This window comes from Pavona decussata, unplaced genomic scaffold (genome assembly GCF_977016875.1).
Source record: "Pavona decussata unplaced genomic scaffold, jaPavDecu1.1 SCAFFOLD_109, whole genome shotgun sequence".
Taxonomy (NCBI): domain Eukaryota; kingdom Metazoa; phylum Cnidaria; class Anthozoa; order Scleractinia; family Agariciidae; genus Pavona; species Pavona decussata.
The window spans coordinates 176,235-194,316 of record NW_028145523.1 but is presented as its reverse complement, the minus strand read 5'-3'; the positions used below and the strand labels follow the sequence as shown (position 1 = coordinate 194,316).

Sequence of the window (18,082 nt, the reverse complement as noted above, 5' to 3'; positions counted from 1 at the left end):
TTCCCTCATAAGAGGCGCTATGAGATCCCTGAAGCAAATTTCCAACAGACTTGTCGACATCAAGGGTTTTCTTGCTGGATTCTTTAGATAAGCGTTGCTCATTTAGGTCACCTCGCTTCTTCGCGGAGGGTTCATCCTCGTGGTCTGACTCAGAGCTCTCGTGATTCACCTCGAAAGAAAACCCAAGGTCGGATTTAAAAGACTTACATGCCTCAGAAATGGCATTAACCATATTGCCCGACAGCTGGGCAAAACCCTCTTTCACGGCCGCAACAAGGTATGTCGAAGGCGTTTCATCACAAGGCGAGCCAGTCGAAGCGCCAACTTTGGCGCCATTCTTCTCGACATTGACATGAACGTCAAAGTGTTCGGCTGTGTTTTTAGCATCTTGTGCTTTTCTCTTCCACCCCGGCGTTTCTTTACTCGTCAAATGTTCCGTTTCTTTATCTGGCATCTTGCAACCCGAAGTTGGCTAGCAAATTATTGCTAAAAACGACTGCCAGAAAATTGACCAAAGGGTTCGCTGTAATGGTGTCAACACACTGAGTTCCCGCAGGCGCAATGCTATATCATGTGAACCCTTAGTACGTGCGGTGACGGAATAGAATTCAAGTCATCAACTAAGATTTGCCACTAACTGGTAGTTCTTTTTAACTGGAAGTAAAGCCACTCTGTGTATCAACCGCCTTACATTTACAATATGTTCTCGAGAATAGAAATTGTTCTTCAGTGCTGGTAACCCAGATAGCTTGTCAACAGCATGGTTCTTGTTTGCAAAATAATACCAATCAACACTTACCAGGTGGTGTTCTCTTATTTCTGTGCCTCCATTTAAGCCTTTTAAGGATACTTCCTGGGTTCGCGGGTGTCCTTTGGAAAAAAAATCGTACGCGCGCAAGTTTTAATAAACCTTTAATAAACTGTATATCATTATAAAGCTTAATAAATGTAGTTTCCTATAAAAAATATAATTGAGCGATCTTTTCCTTTTTTAAGTGCCAGGAGCCTGTAGAACCTCGAATCGACCGATGGTCGTTCCATTGAATTAATCGGTTATCAAATGCCGCGCGAAGAACGAAATCGCTGCACAGTGTTATTCACAAGGCATCAATCAACAAAAAGGTGTCAGGCTTTTTCGAAATTCTGATTGGTTATTTAGATATCCACGTCTAAAGTTTGAGTAGCAAAAAATATTTGAGTCGTGTTGCGTAAACCTGATTCGAATTTCAGCATACATAGTAATTAAATAATCAACAATTGGCGATAAATACGTATTGATGTGACCCTCTGGCTCAGATGGATCAGGTATCAAACCGATAAGCATGGCCCATTTTGCTTTGTACCTATTACTCTTTGGGATGTTAAGGACGCTAATGTAGAGGGCTTCACAGGAGTACACTGCACGTTGGAATGGATTGAAAAAGTAAGTAGAGAAGAAGTGCCAGGTTCATTTTGTTCTTCAGCAGGGCTTTGGTTCTGTCCTCTGGGTCCATCAGAAACTTCTGAAGAATTCGCCTATCCCAGATGTCCCTATACTCAGTTGCTGAAGGTTCAGGCTGGTTGTTATTAGAGTAATAAATTCTTGTTTAAAAAAAAAAGACTTTATCCACTCCGAGGGTGCAAGAAAGGGATAGGTTTTGTAAGGTACAATTTTAGTCTTTCCAAATGATAGGTTCCTCTCAAAAGAAAGCTCTGTGTTACACCTCTTACCCATTATTTTTTTTTTCTATAAACTGCCGCCCTCTTGATCCCATTCTTTTCTGAACAAATATCCTTCATGTCGTAGAGAGCTGAACACTTTGTGTTCGGACATACAGCAAAAATTACTGTTTTATCAAGAACCTTTAAATTTGCGATCATTTCTGGGTCATTAATTGTTTTGGGAAAAAAGATGTGAAGAGGGTGGTGAATTACCCAAAAAATAAAATAGATCAGGTTTAACAGTACAGAAAACATAGTATTAGATAGATTATACTGCAGCTTCAGACGCAAAAGTAATAGCGAAATCCAACAAATAAGATTTCCCTTGTCCTGTTCCTCCATGTTATCAGCCTTCTCCTTGTCCTCTTCATCCATATTGTCGGCCTCCTCCAAATCCTCCTCCATGTCCTCATTGTCATTGTCTCTCACTTGGGCTTCTACATAACCTTCTTCTGATTCATCTAAATCCGATGTTTGTAAAGTTTCTAAAGAACGTACCAAAGAAAATATATGGAATTAATGTTGTAACCCAGTCTGTGAACATGCATATTATCTAGGGAAAAAAAACTTTTGAGTTGCTTCCACCGAGAGTCAAGGTTGACCCTATGATGTTTTGATTACTACTTCAGATGCTCTAGCACTGAGCTACAGAAGACTTGTGGGAACTTACACCATTAAACTAGGTTCAAGTAATAATTTGAGCATCCTGCTCACTGCTATGGTTTGAATGTTGATGAGTCGGGTATTATAAAAGCATTTTTGTATGATAGAAACCATAATTCTATGGTATGAATTGAGATTTATAGTGGTCTAAGTTCATACGAGTCAGCTGTTGCAGCTGGGTAGTATAGCTTAGGCGGGTCCAGACTAGCTATTTGTTTTTGTATACTAATCAGCCTGATTCAAGATTGATTTTGTGACAACGTCTCAGGCGCCACATCTGCCATCTTCTACAATACAATGGCAAAAAAAAAATGCATGTAGAGCTGATACCCATCCATTTCTTATGCCTATGGAATTGTGGCTTTTTGTCCCACTATACTAGCTTGCAACCCATCCCTCAAACAAAAGTCTGGATATAGATCTTCTACTGGGCAGAGCAGCAGAACTAGCTAGTAATCTGAAGGTCATATAGATTCGATTCCAATTGGAATCAACTCTAAGTATGCCGGTATGAAGTCCTGTGTCTCTGTCTGAAAAGCATCATTTATATCTGGTTCTGATTTATTGAATAATTTAAATAACATTACACATTTCCTAGCTTCCTTATTGATGGAAATCCTGGAATACTAGTTTTAAGTACAAAATTCATTGTTGTTGTCTTTTTATTTTTATTATTTTTTTTTATAGCAAAATGAGACTTTATTTTCAAGAACACATTACTTGCATTACATTACAATACTTTCAATACAGATTACTTACACTACTAACAATACAAAACTCTATTTGCCATTAAAAATAGTGTTTCAAACATACAATTACTTAGCTTAATTACTTACAATGTGGCTGTATACACTATTAACTACTATCTTCACTTACAACATTACTAACACCGCAAACAAAACAAAAGCATATATATATATAATATATTTCAATCAATATATATATTGATTAAGTAAATATCGTAAAAAGTTTTGATAACGAAAGCGTGCAAATAATTTTGGCAAATAATTTTAATTCATTGTTAGTTTTGATCATAAGTATCTGATTTTTATTTAATTTAAAAGTATAGATTATAGATTATAATAATTAGGAGGTGCAATATTTTACCTTTTAAAGTATTAATGCCTAATTCCTCTTCATTAGCACTGTCCTCAAAATCACTGTCATTTTCACCTAAAAAATGGCAAAACAGTGTAGTGTAGTATAATCTTACCAACAAAAATTATTTGAGAGCGGTGTGTGTGTTGGCTTTTGAAGATGGGGGTGGTGGGAAGGGGGAGATTTGTGTTCCTCGTGTTTTTATATGTTAAAAGGGGTGGGGACATTTGTTTGGCTTGCTTAGGGGTGTAAATTTCAGATTTTAATCACATTTAGTGTGTTCTTGATAAAACACCATTAGATTTAGCTGCCAAGTTATCATCAAGGGTTGCACACGAAGAGATCACTGTAGTTTTTATTTGTAGATCTGTTTTAAAATGGTCTTTTTTAGGGGTCGAAAAAAGCTTTGGATCATCCCCAGATTGGTCTCTTTAGGGGTTTAATTTCAATTTTCAGATGAGCATCCCCGCCCCGTTTATATGGGAGTCCCATACCTGGGCTATTTGATTCATTACGTACCAAATTTCATTAAAATCATTTGTCCATATCTCCATCTTTCTGCTGAGATTCCTGAGAACCACCTGCAGAAGGTCAATCAAAATAAGCGCGTCTCATATGGCAAATGTTTGACTCTGTAGAGGATAAAATAATGAGACCAACAATTCAGAATTGATTTTATGCTGTTCTTCCAGAAATTGAGCATGCATTACCTTTACTGTCACCAACACTGTCACTCATATCCAGATGTATGGATACATCCACTTCCTGATCCTCACCTGGGACAATAATTATTTTAACAAATATTTCAATTTGTGTTTTAATTCCTACATGGAAAGAGCAATAATTTAACATAAAGGTATTATCTTGAATTTTTTATTAATTTAATTTTAATATCTTCTGTTGTTCACTTCAGGTAAGCCCAATAAGGCACCTGAGGATGATAAGACACCTGCAGCCTGCAAATACAGTTGAATTGACTCACCTGAAAAGCCTGAACTTTCACATTCTATTAATAGAGGGAATTATGATAAATAAATCAAAACATAATAGTCCGTGAAAGTCATTCACATGCCCATAATAGCCAAAGTTCCTTTTACATGGTTATTAATGATCCACTTTTTTACTGTAAATTAAATTGGGTTTAGTTTTATTAGATATGATTCTATATGTAAATTGGTGGATGTCATTGTTCCTATTAAATGTTGAGCACGCTTCATAAATTGTCATTTGTGATAAATCTCAAAATAAAAACCTCGGTTTATTTTCTCTCATGGGATTGTCAAGGATAACAGTTGCTGTCATTTTGTTTCATAGGGATTTGAAAACAATGCAATAATTTAAAAATCAAAGGGCCACATTTTGGTAGATAAGTATGTTTTGAGCTAATTCACACAACAATAAGCAATTCTACGTAAAATTATTAAACTTAAGATTTTGCTCAATTCAAATGTTCCTCATTTGGATTATTGTAGTGTGAAGGCTTCAACCTATCCTCCTGTGCAGACGGTTTATGGGTGTGTGGGTTGGAATGCAAGACAAATCCAAAAAACGTCTGCGTGTATTAGACTAGTTTGAACCCAGCCTTGTCTATTCTGTTTAATAGAGACTTCAAGCTGCCAATGAGGCTAAATTTGTAGACTCCATGAGTCACTTTTGGCCGTGCCTAGTCCAGGAAAAGCTCTTCAAATGTCTTATTTAAACCAAAAAAAGCCTTTACACCTTCTTGTTTATAACTGAGTACTCAGGATCTCCCCCGCCCCCCATTAGGGTTTGAACATTGGGTCAGAGCCTCCAATTTTTATAGAGTGTATGTAAAACGTACTGTATACACTCCCACAAATACTTCCAAGATTGCATCCGAGGGGGTCGGGGTAGTCTCCTAAAAAAGCTGTATAGGTATGTGTGGCCCTAATTAGAGTATACTTTTTGAACCATTGAGGTCTGAAAAGATTGTGACCCTATTAGTCTGTAATATGATAATGTCTGGTCTAGAATCGGGGTACGATTTTTAGAAGACGCCATCTTTTTATTATCATTCATCTGGTTAGAAGTATGCTTTGATTAACAAAAACATGTATTGTGATCTGAAATAGGGTATTGAATTTTGGGTCAGGTCTGAAATAGGGTAGGGAAAAATGACATATTTTGGTCGGAAATGGGGTGAAGGTTTCAAGAAGTGGGCCGCCCCTCCCCATCCTCTCCTTACCCGGGGATTAGATATAAACCATGTTTGGAAAGCTGGGTTCAGAATAATAAATTATAGATTTATTTGATGAATGTAAATGTTTACTGTAACCCACCTTTGAAATATTCAGTATATGTCATGTTTGGTTGTTATTCTCATTGCCTGTCATGTCTTCCGTACTCTTGGCCAAAAGATTCATATCTTGAGAATCATTATAGAGATCATATAAAAAAGGACATTCCAATAATAAAAAGTATGATAATAAAAACTTTATGGCATATATACAAAACTAAAAATACCATAAAATGTCTTCAACTATTATTACCACCGTAGAAGCCATCTATGATCTTACATCTTTAAACTATATGTCCTCAAGTGAAAGAAAGAGTGCAATGATCAGGACTAATTTTTGTTGTCTGCAACTTTTTACAAGTCTTTTCATTTGATTGAATCCACATACCTACATATTTCTACTTTTTCTTCTATTAAATCCATTTCCAAAAAATTTCAATCCAAAACTCTAGTTCATTACATTTTTCTCCGCATAATGGGGAAATTCATCTTTCATCTACACATAACAAAGATACAATTGTCAAATAAAAGTCATTAAAATCAATTGGGGTAATTTTGTGTGATGTGTGGGAGTGATTGTAGAGGGTGGTTATAAATATTGAATAATTATTCTGCAGACAAAATCACTCAATGAACAAGAACCAATACCACTGATTTTAGAATCTGATTTCTAGCATTCTCAACATCCTCGTTTTTAAGAGAGGGACTCATTTTTTAATATTTTCATATTACTGTACTCAAATGAGGTAATCAAGAATCCAATTCCAAGATCCGCAATCCAAAATTTCAGTCCAGATAAATTTTCCAATTGTAGAATGCGTAATGTTTACGTTTGAAAGCAATCGACCTGACCGCAAACTACAAAGAGCTACAAAGACTAATTCTCGAAAAGATAACAACTTCGAGCGGCTCAAAAGGTAAGAAAGAAACATATCATTTAATTCTAGCTAATACTTATAAGTATTAATGAGAGAACTTAAATCAAAATTAGATGTGCGACCGTGTCGATGAAAAAAACAAAATTCGAAAATGCAATATTAATTAACTGGACTCACCCTTTAGGTTCCACAACCATTCCGTCAACATCTAAACTTTGGACTTTCTTGACTGGTTCTTCACTGACATTTATGTATTCAGAGGCATGAAACCCAAACATTTTGTGATGCCTGTAGACAGTTCTTCGTGCACGTAAACATCCCTGGCAATTGGTACAAAAGCGCTTGCGATAGCCGGCTCCACGAGTGTTTCGGCCATTCTATTTTTGTTTGTTGCTTTTTAACAGCGTATCGTAACTTGAAAACAAACTTTTCAGGCCTGGACTGAAAGGATTGAGGAAAAAAGTCGTGCATATAAAAACTAGAAGTTTCCCACCGAACGACACAACAGCATTTCAATAGCGTGTCATTTTGTTTGCGTGTGTTGATTTGACGCAATTTGTAACTTTTCGTCAAGCCTTGTTTTGGCCGTGTGTAGTACGAGTTGCCCTTTCTTTTCAATTTTTTTTTTTATCTTGTCCAACATTGTTTCAGTTAATATGAACGTGGACAATCCTAAAGAGTTAGTAAGAGTTCTATTGGAAAATTCTGAGTCGAGGAACACTTTGACATCGTTCATCGAGCGAACAATTTCAAAGACTCACGTAAGTGTATGGAAAGCCATAACTTTCTTATGTGGTTGTTGATACATGATGTTGTGTGGTTTCTTCATTATGTGTTGTAGTCACCTCATTACGTTTTGTGGTTTCTTCATCATGTTTTGTAATGCAGTCCTGACGTGATGTGTTTTTATCATTACGTTTTGTAATAACTTCATTATGTGTTCTGGTTTTATCATGATGTATTGAGGTTGTTACGCTATTTTTTGTGCTCTTGTCATGATGTGATGTGGTTACGCTGTTATGTGGTCTGGTACCATTGTTATGTGGTTCGATCATTACGTGATGTGGTTTCGTCTTTGTCTTCTTAGCCTCACTTGCAATACCAAGCTCTAGTATACAGCCTTAATCGCTATCACGAACTGGTTAGACCGGTTTTAGATGGGTCCCAATCCCTTCTCGTTCCCCGTGTGGAAGAATCAAAATAATGGCGGGAACAAGCAACGACACTTTGTCAACTATACTTGATAAGATGCACCTTGGGCATCTTATTGAGAACATCTGGCGTGAAAAGGTAACTGTGGATCAAATATGTAAGCTATCTTGTGAAGAAATGAAACTTTTAGGTGTGAAAGTTCGCAACGCAATGATGAATTTAAGGTTACAGTGTTTCAACTATGGTAGCAGTCCACCGCCAAGGAAACCAGGAACACAAGCGTGTGGCGCTCCTGAGTATTTAATTTCCAAGTCAGTTTTAGGGGGGTACCTGGAGGATGGCTTTAATATTAAGGAAATTGCGTCGTTACTTTCTGTTTCAGAAATTACTGTTTATCGTAGAATGGGTCGTTTCGGCCTCAGTCAGTTTCAATTCACAGAAATAACAGAAAGTGAGCTTGATGAAGTTGTAGAGGAAGTAGCTAGGGAATATCTTTCTTGTGGAGAGGGACTGCTAAAGGAAATACTAGCAGATCGGGGAATAAAGGTTTAGAGGATGAGGCTCGTGACAGCGTTCATCGAGTCGATCATGAGGGAGTCAAAAACAGGAGGAGAGGACGTCTACGTCGAAGGACCTATAATGTTCAGGGTCCCAATCACTTGTGGCAAATAGATACAAATCATAAGCTTGTACGTTGGCATCTGGTAGTAATAGGGGGCATTGATGGTTTTAGCGGCTTACCTGTCATGCTTTCATGCATGGATAACAACTGAGCTGAAACAATTCTGAAGTGTTTATTGGATGCAGTAGATGAATTAGGCCTGCCGAGTAGGATAAGAACTGACAAGAGCATGGAAAATGTTGACATTGCTGAGTACATGATTTCCAGAAGAGGAATCAATAGAGGGAGTGCTATAGTTGGAAAAAGCACACAGACTCAGAGAATTGAACGCCTATGGCGGGATGTTTTTGAAAGTGTTTTAGGACTATTTTACAGACTATTTTACTTCATGGAAGACGAAGGACTTCTTGATCCTCCGAATGAGATTCACCTGGTTGCACTTCACCATATTTATTTACCATTAATTAATGAAAAGCTAAAAGTCTGGATTCGGGAGTGGTAACGCCACAGGATGCGAACTGCAAGATCCTCACCGATCTGTATATGGGTATCAGGCCAGTTACAAAATCCATTGGGTATTAAACTGGTGGGATCAGCCATAGATAATTATGGGGTAGAAGGTATTATAGACACTGACAGTGAGAATGAGTCTGAAGGCAGGCCTATTCTTTCTTTCCTGTCATTGCTGCTTTTTGATCAATGTAAAAGTGTTTTGGCTAGTCATCTCCTTCCACCCCCCTGACTGAAAATTATGGAGTAGAGCATTACTTGAAACTTGAAATCAGTTGAAATAATCAAGAATCACACAGTGGCAGTTCCAGGAAGTCCAATAGAACAACAATGATGGATGCTTTAATAACAGTGTATTCAACTCAACAGTGACACTACAATAACATGTATTCTTGTCAAAATGCATTCCTGTTACATTAACTTCAACAAAATGAATGTTTCAATGTACAAAATCATTGAGTATGAAAAATATAAAATTGATTACGCTGGCAATAACAATTTCAAAACTTATTTAACTTACATGCCAACTGCAATGTTCTAATGACTGATTGCCTTAAATATAGCCTGCTAACCTTATTGCAACATAGCTGCTGTAAACTCTGCAAGTCTAAACTGCTAGTGTACCTGCAAAGTAGAACTTTATCAACATTGCAAGCATTTCCGGCAATATAGAATGGAATCAGCTCGAGTGATAAAAATCTGCGAGTCAGCGAGCCATGCGAGCCAAGGTGTGAGCCATGCGAGTCACGCGAGTCATGCAAGCCACCGGTATAAATGTTAAGAATTTTTATTTGTTGTATTTACATTCACATAAGAACAAGAACAAGAGCATCGGAACAAGATGAATAACATCGCAATATTTAATTCTTACAGTGGGACAACGCAAACCATCATATTTCAGTTTTTTGTGAATTGACACGTCAGGACTGATTGTCAGTGTTATTCCAATCTTGTAAGGTATGATAAATGAGTACTCAAAGATGAGCGAAGTCAATATTGTCGCACTAAATTCGATTTGAAAAGAAGCAGCGTAACAGAAGCATTTGCCGTCAGCTGGTGGGTTGAATGCTATCTCGAAACCAGCCTCTGACACTGGGTGTCAGTAAAACGCGGTGTCGGGGTCATTTTTTTCTATTTTTTTTCTTTTTTTTTTTTTTCAACATCACAGGTTATTTGTGTCAGATAAGGATTAAAGCCAATATAAAAAGTTAAGTCTCTAAAGCTTACTAGCATAGGATAGGTTATCGGTGAGAACACTTGATGCAGTTCCGTATTCTGGCCGACATTGGTTCCGTGAATTGACTACCTTTTATTCTTCTAAGAAACGAAATGAGGCAAAAAATACAAGGTACGAGACAATATATTTCCTTGAACTAACAAATTCTTGAACTAGAATGTGCATGATCTTACTATGAACACCCCCGCCACCTTCCATGATCGTGCTCGTTTGTTACAGTCAATCCATGTCACGCGTGACTATTATTTCCGAGAATGAAATAAACATGCGTTCAAATTCCTTTGTAAAGCTCGGCATTTGAATGGCATGTAGAACATTTCTCTGGAAGTGCTTCCGAAAAAGACGAAATAACTGACAAAAAAAAAAGACTCAAAGTACTTGAGAGACAATTGTTATTCTTGAAATACTTGTGCTGTAATGTAAAGAAAAATTAATAGTTTTATACCGTCAATAAACTAGGGAAATTTCTACGAGAACTCTGAAATCTCATTGCCGACATCAAAACTGACATGTAAATAGGCCTTATCACGGTTTTCGAAGCCATTTTGACTAGTAGGCAAACAGGCTTGAAATGGAAATCCGATGTCAAATAATTTTCATAAAACATTGCTGCTGAAAAATTCATAAATTGGAAACTTTTGGCATTAAGAAAAGGATTTTAAGAAAAAAATTGGAGGGGATGTAACTGTGCCAGAAAGCGTCCAATCGTGTTCTGAACTTTCCGTACATTTTCCTGTATTTTTTCCAGCGAGCTATTTTTAGTAGCAGTTCACGGCTGGTTCGCTTTACAGACAAATGTATGGAAAGTTCAAAACATGACTGGGCAATTTCTGGCACAGCTACATCCCTCCACTTTTTTTTCCCTAAAATCCTTTTCCTAGTGCTAAAAGTTTCCAATTCATGAATTTTTCAGCAGCGATGTTTTATGAAAATTATTTGACATCGGATTTCCATACAAACTCTGTTATTTTAAGCCTGTTTGCCTACTCGTCAAAATGGCGTCGAAAATCGTGGGGGTGTTCATAGTAAGATCGCGCACATTCTAGTTCAGAAATTTGTTACTTTCAAGGAAATATATTGTCTCGTACCTTGTATCTTTTGCCTCCTTTCGTTTCTTAGAAGCATAAAAGGCAGTCAATTCACGGAACCTATGTCCGCCAGAATACGGAGCTGCATCGAGTGTTGTCACCAATGACCTATCCTAAGCTAGTAAGCTTTAGAGACTTAACTTTTTTATATTGACTTTAATCCTTATTTGACCCACAAATGACCTGTGATGTTAAAAAAAAAAAAGGAAAAACAAAGAAAAGAAAGAAAAGAAAAAAAAATTACCCCGACCCTATGTTTTACTGACACCCTCTGCCACTCCAGTGGCGAGTTTTGAAGAAAGACTTGTCTAAGGGAAAGGACAACCACATGCAGCAGTCAGCCAACCGACAGAGTTCTAATAACTCTGATTCTCAACTAAAGACCAAACCTGCTAAAATGGCGCGATTTACTCACCATTCTTGACGCCAACACACGGAGATCGAAGTGCTGTTCTTTTCGGTTTTTTTTTTTTGAATGAAGTTCCACATGGATATCAATGAATGACCTGTGTCAATAGATACCTATTCGAGTAGCGGTGCAGCCGTATGTTTTTTTCCGATTTTTTTTTTTCTGAAGTCTTGAACCTTAATAAATTTTTGCGTATTGTTTCTATTTTTTTGCGCATCTTGGGCGATTTTGAATAGGCAAAATTCTCTCCAAAATTATAACAAAAACGAAAAAAAAAAACAACAACAAAGAAAAAAATTTGTCCAAAACTTTCTCACACGAATGTAAATAAAACAAATAAAAATTCTTAACATTTGCACTGTGGCTCACATGACTCGCATGGCTCGCACGGTGGCTCCCATGGCTCGCTGGCTCGCAGTTTTCGCAGACCCAATCAGCTCCTCATACTGGAATTGTATACCTGGCAGTACTGGCAGGTATGTTACAGGTAGGTTAGTGGTACTGTATATAGGAACCAGGCTTTTCTCCTAAAGTAAAACTCTTTGACACCATTCTAAAAATTCAAGTGTTCATTAAAACAAACTACCAGTACATAAAATCCACTGCAGTTTTATATATTGTCTGATGAGAAGTCAAGGGACTACAGGTAACATCAAATGGTAACTTCCGAACTTACAGCTATCTCTACATGTGTAAACGACTTACACATGACCAAAAAATGCATTAACAAATGCATGGTCATACAGCCCAAACAAAGTATCAGTTTCTGGAAGAGGCGTGTTTATTGTCGCATGGGGTAGATATAAGGTATCACTGCACGTGTGGGCTGTGGGAACAAATGAGTTTGACACTTCTTTGAAGTTAAGTGAAGGATGCAGCTTAAATCCCAGCACAGGTTCCTCATCAGTTCCAGAAACAAACTGCAACACATAACCCAGTGTTACAGCTCCTCTTCTGCCACCTGAAGTTACATTATAGTATTTCGGTGTTAAACAGCTGTTAATAAATGCAATAAATGACAGTAAAAACTCTCTTTTGTACGCAGAAAAACAATTATCAGCAAGCACTAAAAATGGCCCTTAAGGTGCAAAATAATCGCACTAATTATACCTATCAGGACTGTACTCTTTAACTACGTGTGCACCTAGCCTGCATTATTATTCAGTCTAAGTATGAAACTCAACATAGCAATCGAATCATCAGAAATATAGAGCTCTGAAACTCAGTGTATAGTAATGACCTGGCCACTAATGGTATTGTCATTCAAATGATGTACATTTAAACAGGAGTGAATCTAACATGATCGTACAATAAACTATCTGAAACAATGAAATCTAGCAGTCTATCACGAGAACAAGATATAAACTTTGACATAAATACCATTTTATTGTTCTCAAATTATATAAAGAGCCAATTTTGTTTTCAATGTCAAACAATTTGTTTTGGCATTAAATGCAAAATTAGAGGCTGGGGGTTCCTTACCCACCAAGAATTTTTTGACACTCATTTTAAAGCTCTTGTAATCGGTCAGGTTGAATACAATCACTTATGTATGAACTGGTAGCTTTTATTTCATTCATTTAGTGCAGCTGATAAAATGTGATTTCAAAGTACAAAATGCAGAACAGAGACAACTTGCTGCTTCTCTTAAGTACTTGTTGAATGCCGCATACACTTCATTCTCAAACTACCTTTTGTTAGAACCAGTTTCACTGAAACAGGGCTTCAATAAGGTTGCAAGCATTTTCATCCTTAAAACGCTGGCTTCACTTGGCCTAAACAGATGAAGAAATATTGGCATGGCCCTACACACCTAACAGAAAGAGGAAGCAATGCACACAGGAGTTAAACAAGTGGTTTTATTGCGGTATTTTTCCATTTTAACCTAGGTTTACATGCTATCTTCCTGCTGGTAACTTAAAATTTCTTGGTCTAATCACCGACTGATCTGTCTAATTAGCAGTGACAATAACAACTTTTTAAGCCAATTAAAATGGTATGCAAGAAGCAATGTCATTAAAATGGTTTCAGGTAAATGTATCATTGTCCCAATATGCTGTGAAAAACATTCAACATGTATTCCAAATCATCATCATAAAAATCTTTGATATTAGGAAAACTGTTTCCACCTGGTAAATACCTGTTTGTTTAAGCCCTCTCTGGATGTTGAGAATTGCTGGACACAAAGTACTGCTAGGTTTCTCAAAAATGTTGCTAAGAAGTGTGGTATTTTCCCATTTTGGACAACACTTAAACCTGGACCATCATAAATTAAAAGCCATTATAAAGATGAGGTTAGAAATAATCATGTTTGCTGTTCTAAGTTACATCCTAAACATCTGTGAGAACTTTAGAGACTATAACTTTACATCACTTTGAAGTTACAGTATGTAAGAACTTTGTTTAAGGCTGGCTTGGCATTTGTTTGCTGTTAACAAAACAACTGCCTTCTTGTGGTTACTGATACTGTCATAGCCTCTGTGTCATAAACACATTTATATTTCAGAAGTCATTTCCAAGTGAAAAAAATCAGAATCAAATAAAATTCTGAATCCATAAGATGCAATGAAGCAAACTATTTGAGCAGCAACATTTCAAGGAGGAATCATCAACTTGCAATGCAAAAAAAAATTATCAAGAAGTTTCCTTAGCCCAACCATGAAGTAGTCTTCTGCTAGATGGTCACGAATTGCTTGATCAAAGTATTTCTTCTTTATTTCAGAGAGGGCCATTCTAAAAAGCTATTTCCTTGGACCCCCAAAAGCAGCAGCTGACTAGAATATAATACAAAAATTCTTGTCGTTTATAATTTTTTCAGACTTGGGGGCAAACGATTAACCTATATCATAATATGTAACTATCAACTAAAACAAAGAAAGAACACTGAATATAGCAGTTTTTTCAATGATGCTATTCCAGGTCTCCTTGAGAGTAAGGACAAATTGAATAGCCATTTAACAACAGATAAAACTAACCTCATCATAGAACTGAACTTCCAGTGTTACACGGTAATTCTTATGGAACTTCAACTCATCAAAGGCTTTATCAAGTAACTTATCTCTGTTGACTAATATAAAATGAGTCTCCCCACTGCTACACTGTGTGACATCTGTCAATTCAAGGGGTTGCCAGGTAACAATCTCGTTCTGGAGACATCTCAAAATTTCAACAAAGTTGCTTATGTTGTGTTACAAACAGTATGCAACCACTTTGTGCACAATTTCATCAACAGTAAGTACTGGTTCGGCCAATAGGTCTGTTGAAGTCCTTGTGCTTACATTTGCATTCTCGGGCTGCCCGAAGGTTGAAGCGTCTGGGATGTTTGGGGTGACTATAGAGGTGATGCTTTCTTGAATTTCGTGTGGTTCTGATGCAAACACATAAATACTTAGGGTGTCATCATCCTCGGAATCGGAGCTTAGAAGACCTTTCCTGGTCTTGCACATCATAACGTGAAACCTAAGATCTTTCATTAAAAGCTCTTTGCATCAGATAATGCACTTTTCTTTGACTTGGGATTTGTTCTGTAGAAGGATGCTAACTGTCGACAAATTCTTCTGTATCGGCTGCAAGTACAACTTTGACTGTGACCCCACATTTGCTTTCAGATCTCTGGCAGCCCAAGATCAGTTCAAAGGTTTCAGTTCTTGACACCTGAGACACGGTACATTATTTCGAATCCTCCCGATTCCTTCAATTGTGGGAAACCTTTGATCTCGCCATCATCACCCCTGTCACCACACGTTACCTTTTCTAATACATCTTGCTCCTTATCCTCTAAGTCAAGTTTAATTTTCTTCATGCCTAGTCCAGCATGGAATAGCACTTGCTTTTCTGTGGAGAAGGAATCTTAGATTGATGGCGGCTGGCTAAACAAACGAAACTTACTGTCCAAGTCCTTCTCAAAGAAAGTTTTCTTTTATCACCACGCCCCCCCCCCCCCCCCCCTTTTGCTACTGCCACTTCGTCCGCTGAAAAGAGCCATGCGTTCGCTAAGTGCAGTTGCAGCCGCAGACTGATGTTGTTTTTCAGCATTAGCACAAAGGGCACGGAGACGATAACAGTCACCGATCGCATTAAGGCCAAGACGTGAAAGCTCCTCATCGGACAACTCTGACACATTTTCAGGCTCAATATTTTCGGAAGCAAATTTCGGTCTAAGAGACTCCAGTTTAAGGTCCTTCAGAGTGCTCTCCATGATGTTTTTTTTTCCTTCTACGAGCTAATCAGAATTGTCTGTTTCATGGATCATAAAACGACTGGATTGGAAACTAGCTGACGCGATGGCTGCAACAGAGTTGAAATTCGTGACGTCATAAAAACCCCTGCAAAATGTAAACGAACAGCAATCGCCGGTTTCTCTTCAAGCGAGGAAAAACACTTGGCTGTAAAAATATTTAGTATGGAGATTGCTGAAAGTTTCGAGGAATGGGACGACCCAGATATTGAAACTCTTAGTACAAACCCCGATTGTTTGCTGCTCGGAAGAGAAGAGGAAGAAATTGATGAGTCTGACTGCTCCGGGTCCGAAGAAGACGAAGATGAAGATGATGAATGTGTAAAAACTTTAAAGTGTTGCAAGTGCCGATGAGTGTACCACTCTATAGGATGGTTAAAGAGGCATGAAGAGAACTGCAGCGGTGCTGTAGGAAAGATGAGGCAAACAAAGCCTGAGAAACTGTCGGAGCATCAGAGGAAAACCCGGGCGATTCTCGCGGACCTCGGATTTGAAGAGTACTTTGTTCGTGACTGTTTACCAGCCATTTTGGATTTCCTGAAAGAAATTACTTCCACTAAATCTGACATCGTGAAATTGAGGGGGAAGGGGTTTGCTGACTCTCAGCGTCAAGCAGATTTCCTTGTTACTGAACTGCAAAAGGGCACAGAAAACGAAGTCAAGACCTTGTTGAAATATGTTGCAAAAAACTCGTGGACAAGTACATTTGCCAGAGATAACCTGTTAAGTACTTCAAGCAGGCAACAGTATATTGCGCAGCATTTGAATCAGTTTCGAAGTTCTGCCGAACTCGGATCAAAATGGATTGAACTGAACCACCTTGGCTCAGTTTCGTCTGATAAGTTGCTGCTACAGAAAATAGTTACCATGGTTTTCGAAAGTATTAATCGTCATCGGTCCGAATCTGTTGTTAGTGCTCTGTAAATTTGCGAGGAATATATGGGAGAGAGGGTACAACAACGTCCATTTCTCACACCTGTCAAGAACAATATCGTCGCCTACATTGCTGGGTATATCTGCCGAAAGACCAGAGACCGTTTAAAAAGAAATTATGATACTAGCTCACGGTCCTCAAGCCAAACTGCCAAATGCGCAAGGCTTGACCGCATAATCAAGCTTTTAAACGAAACGCTGCCGAGTGTTGCCAAGCAGACACCGACTATGACTTATCCGAATTTAATGACAAAGTCATTGACCAGGGGTGGCCTTTCTCAAGTGGACTGTTCAACATTTACTTTCTTTTGTTACCTGGAAGTTTCCATCCGTCCTTTTCTTAGCTTAGCACGTTTTCGTAGCAGCACTCGAAAGTCTGACATTGCACTACTTGACCAATTGATTGACAATTCTTCTCTGTTGAAACCAACCTGGCCTTACTCCTCATCTCTTCCTGCTGAAGACAGTAATTTACTCCTGAAGCTTTTCGTTCAGTTGTGCTTTCGTGTTCGAAAGTGGGCATATCTAAAGGTGTACCACGAAGAAAGAAAATTTAAGGAACAATTGGCTCATTTGAACACCTCAGCTCCTTCTGTTGATTGGCATGGCAAGGACAGCATCAGACAAGCACTGATGCCCTAGAAATTCTGCTATTAAATATGTACAACAGTATCTGAACATCCGGGGGGGGGGGGGGGCTTGCAATGAAACAGCTGGAGTGCTCGTTGAAAATCTGGAATTAGACCCCTAAAGGATACCAATCTGGGACGTGGCTCAAGCTTTTTGTTTACCCTGGAAGATACCAATGAATCTAAAGATATACAGCTATTCCTGATAACTTGAACCTTCAGGGGAAATAGAAAAAGGTGGAGTTATCAGAAGTTCGGGTTATCCAGGGTAAAATTATATAGAAAATGGCCTCAATGAAAATGAAAATTACTTGAGATAGTGGGAGGTTCGAGTTAGCAAGCATCCTAGTTATCCGAAGTCAACTATGATTTATTTGTCTCTGTTTCTTCATGTGCAACCCTAAATGGGTTAGCCCAAAACACCCTAAGCGAGACCAAACATCTGAAATTTGCATCTCCATCTGTTTCATATGGGAGCCCCCCCCCCCCCCCCCCCCCCCAGGTCTGAACAAAGCTAGATGCCAGCAACTGTATTGGCTTATTATAGGTCACAAATGTGCAGTGCACTTAACATCTGAGGGGGGACTACTCTCTTATGTGCGCTATATTGGTATGTGGAGCCCCAAAAGGTATGGTTTTTCAGCCGTCTTGGTCATAAATAGTTTTTT

General features: G+C 38.1%; 2 long non-coding RNA genes and 1 pseudogene across 3 annotated transcripts; all 3 read right to left on the bottom strand.

The window, feature by feature from the left end:
• Window positions 1–616: 616 nt before the first annotated feature.
• On the bottom strand, window positions 617–3,540 carry LOC146470880 (uncharacterized; annotated as a pseudogene). The gene is made up of 3 exons (XR_014866933.1): window positions 3,472–3,540; window positions 1,215–2,186; window positions 617–671 (listed from the first exon to the last, which is right to left on the bottom strand). The product of XR_014866933.1 is annotated as an uncharacterized LOC146470880 (transcript).
• A 113-nt stretch (window positions 3,541–3,653) lies between these two features.
• LOC146470879 (uncharacterized) lies at window positions 3,654–9,561 on the bottom strand. Its single transcript, XR_014866918.1, has 3 exons — window positions 6,766–9,561; window positions 4,445–4,458; window positions 3,654–4,238 (listed from the first exon to the last, which is right to left on the bottom strand). It is a non-coding gene; the product is annotated as an uncharacterized LOC146470879 (long non-coding RNA).
• A 2,581-nt stretch (window positions 9,562–12,142) lies between these two features.
• Window positions 12,143–16,119, bottom strand: LOC146470878 (uncharacterized). The gene is made up of 4 exons (XR_014866926.1): window positions 14,591–16,119; window positions 13,745–14,389; window positions 13,251–13,428; window positions 12,143–12,576 (listed from the first exon to the last, which is right to left on the bottom strand). It is a non-coding gene; the product is annotated as an uncharacterized LOC146470878 (long non-coding RNA).
• Window positions 16,120–18,082: the final 1,963 nt, after the last annotated feature.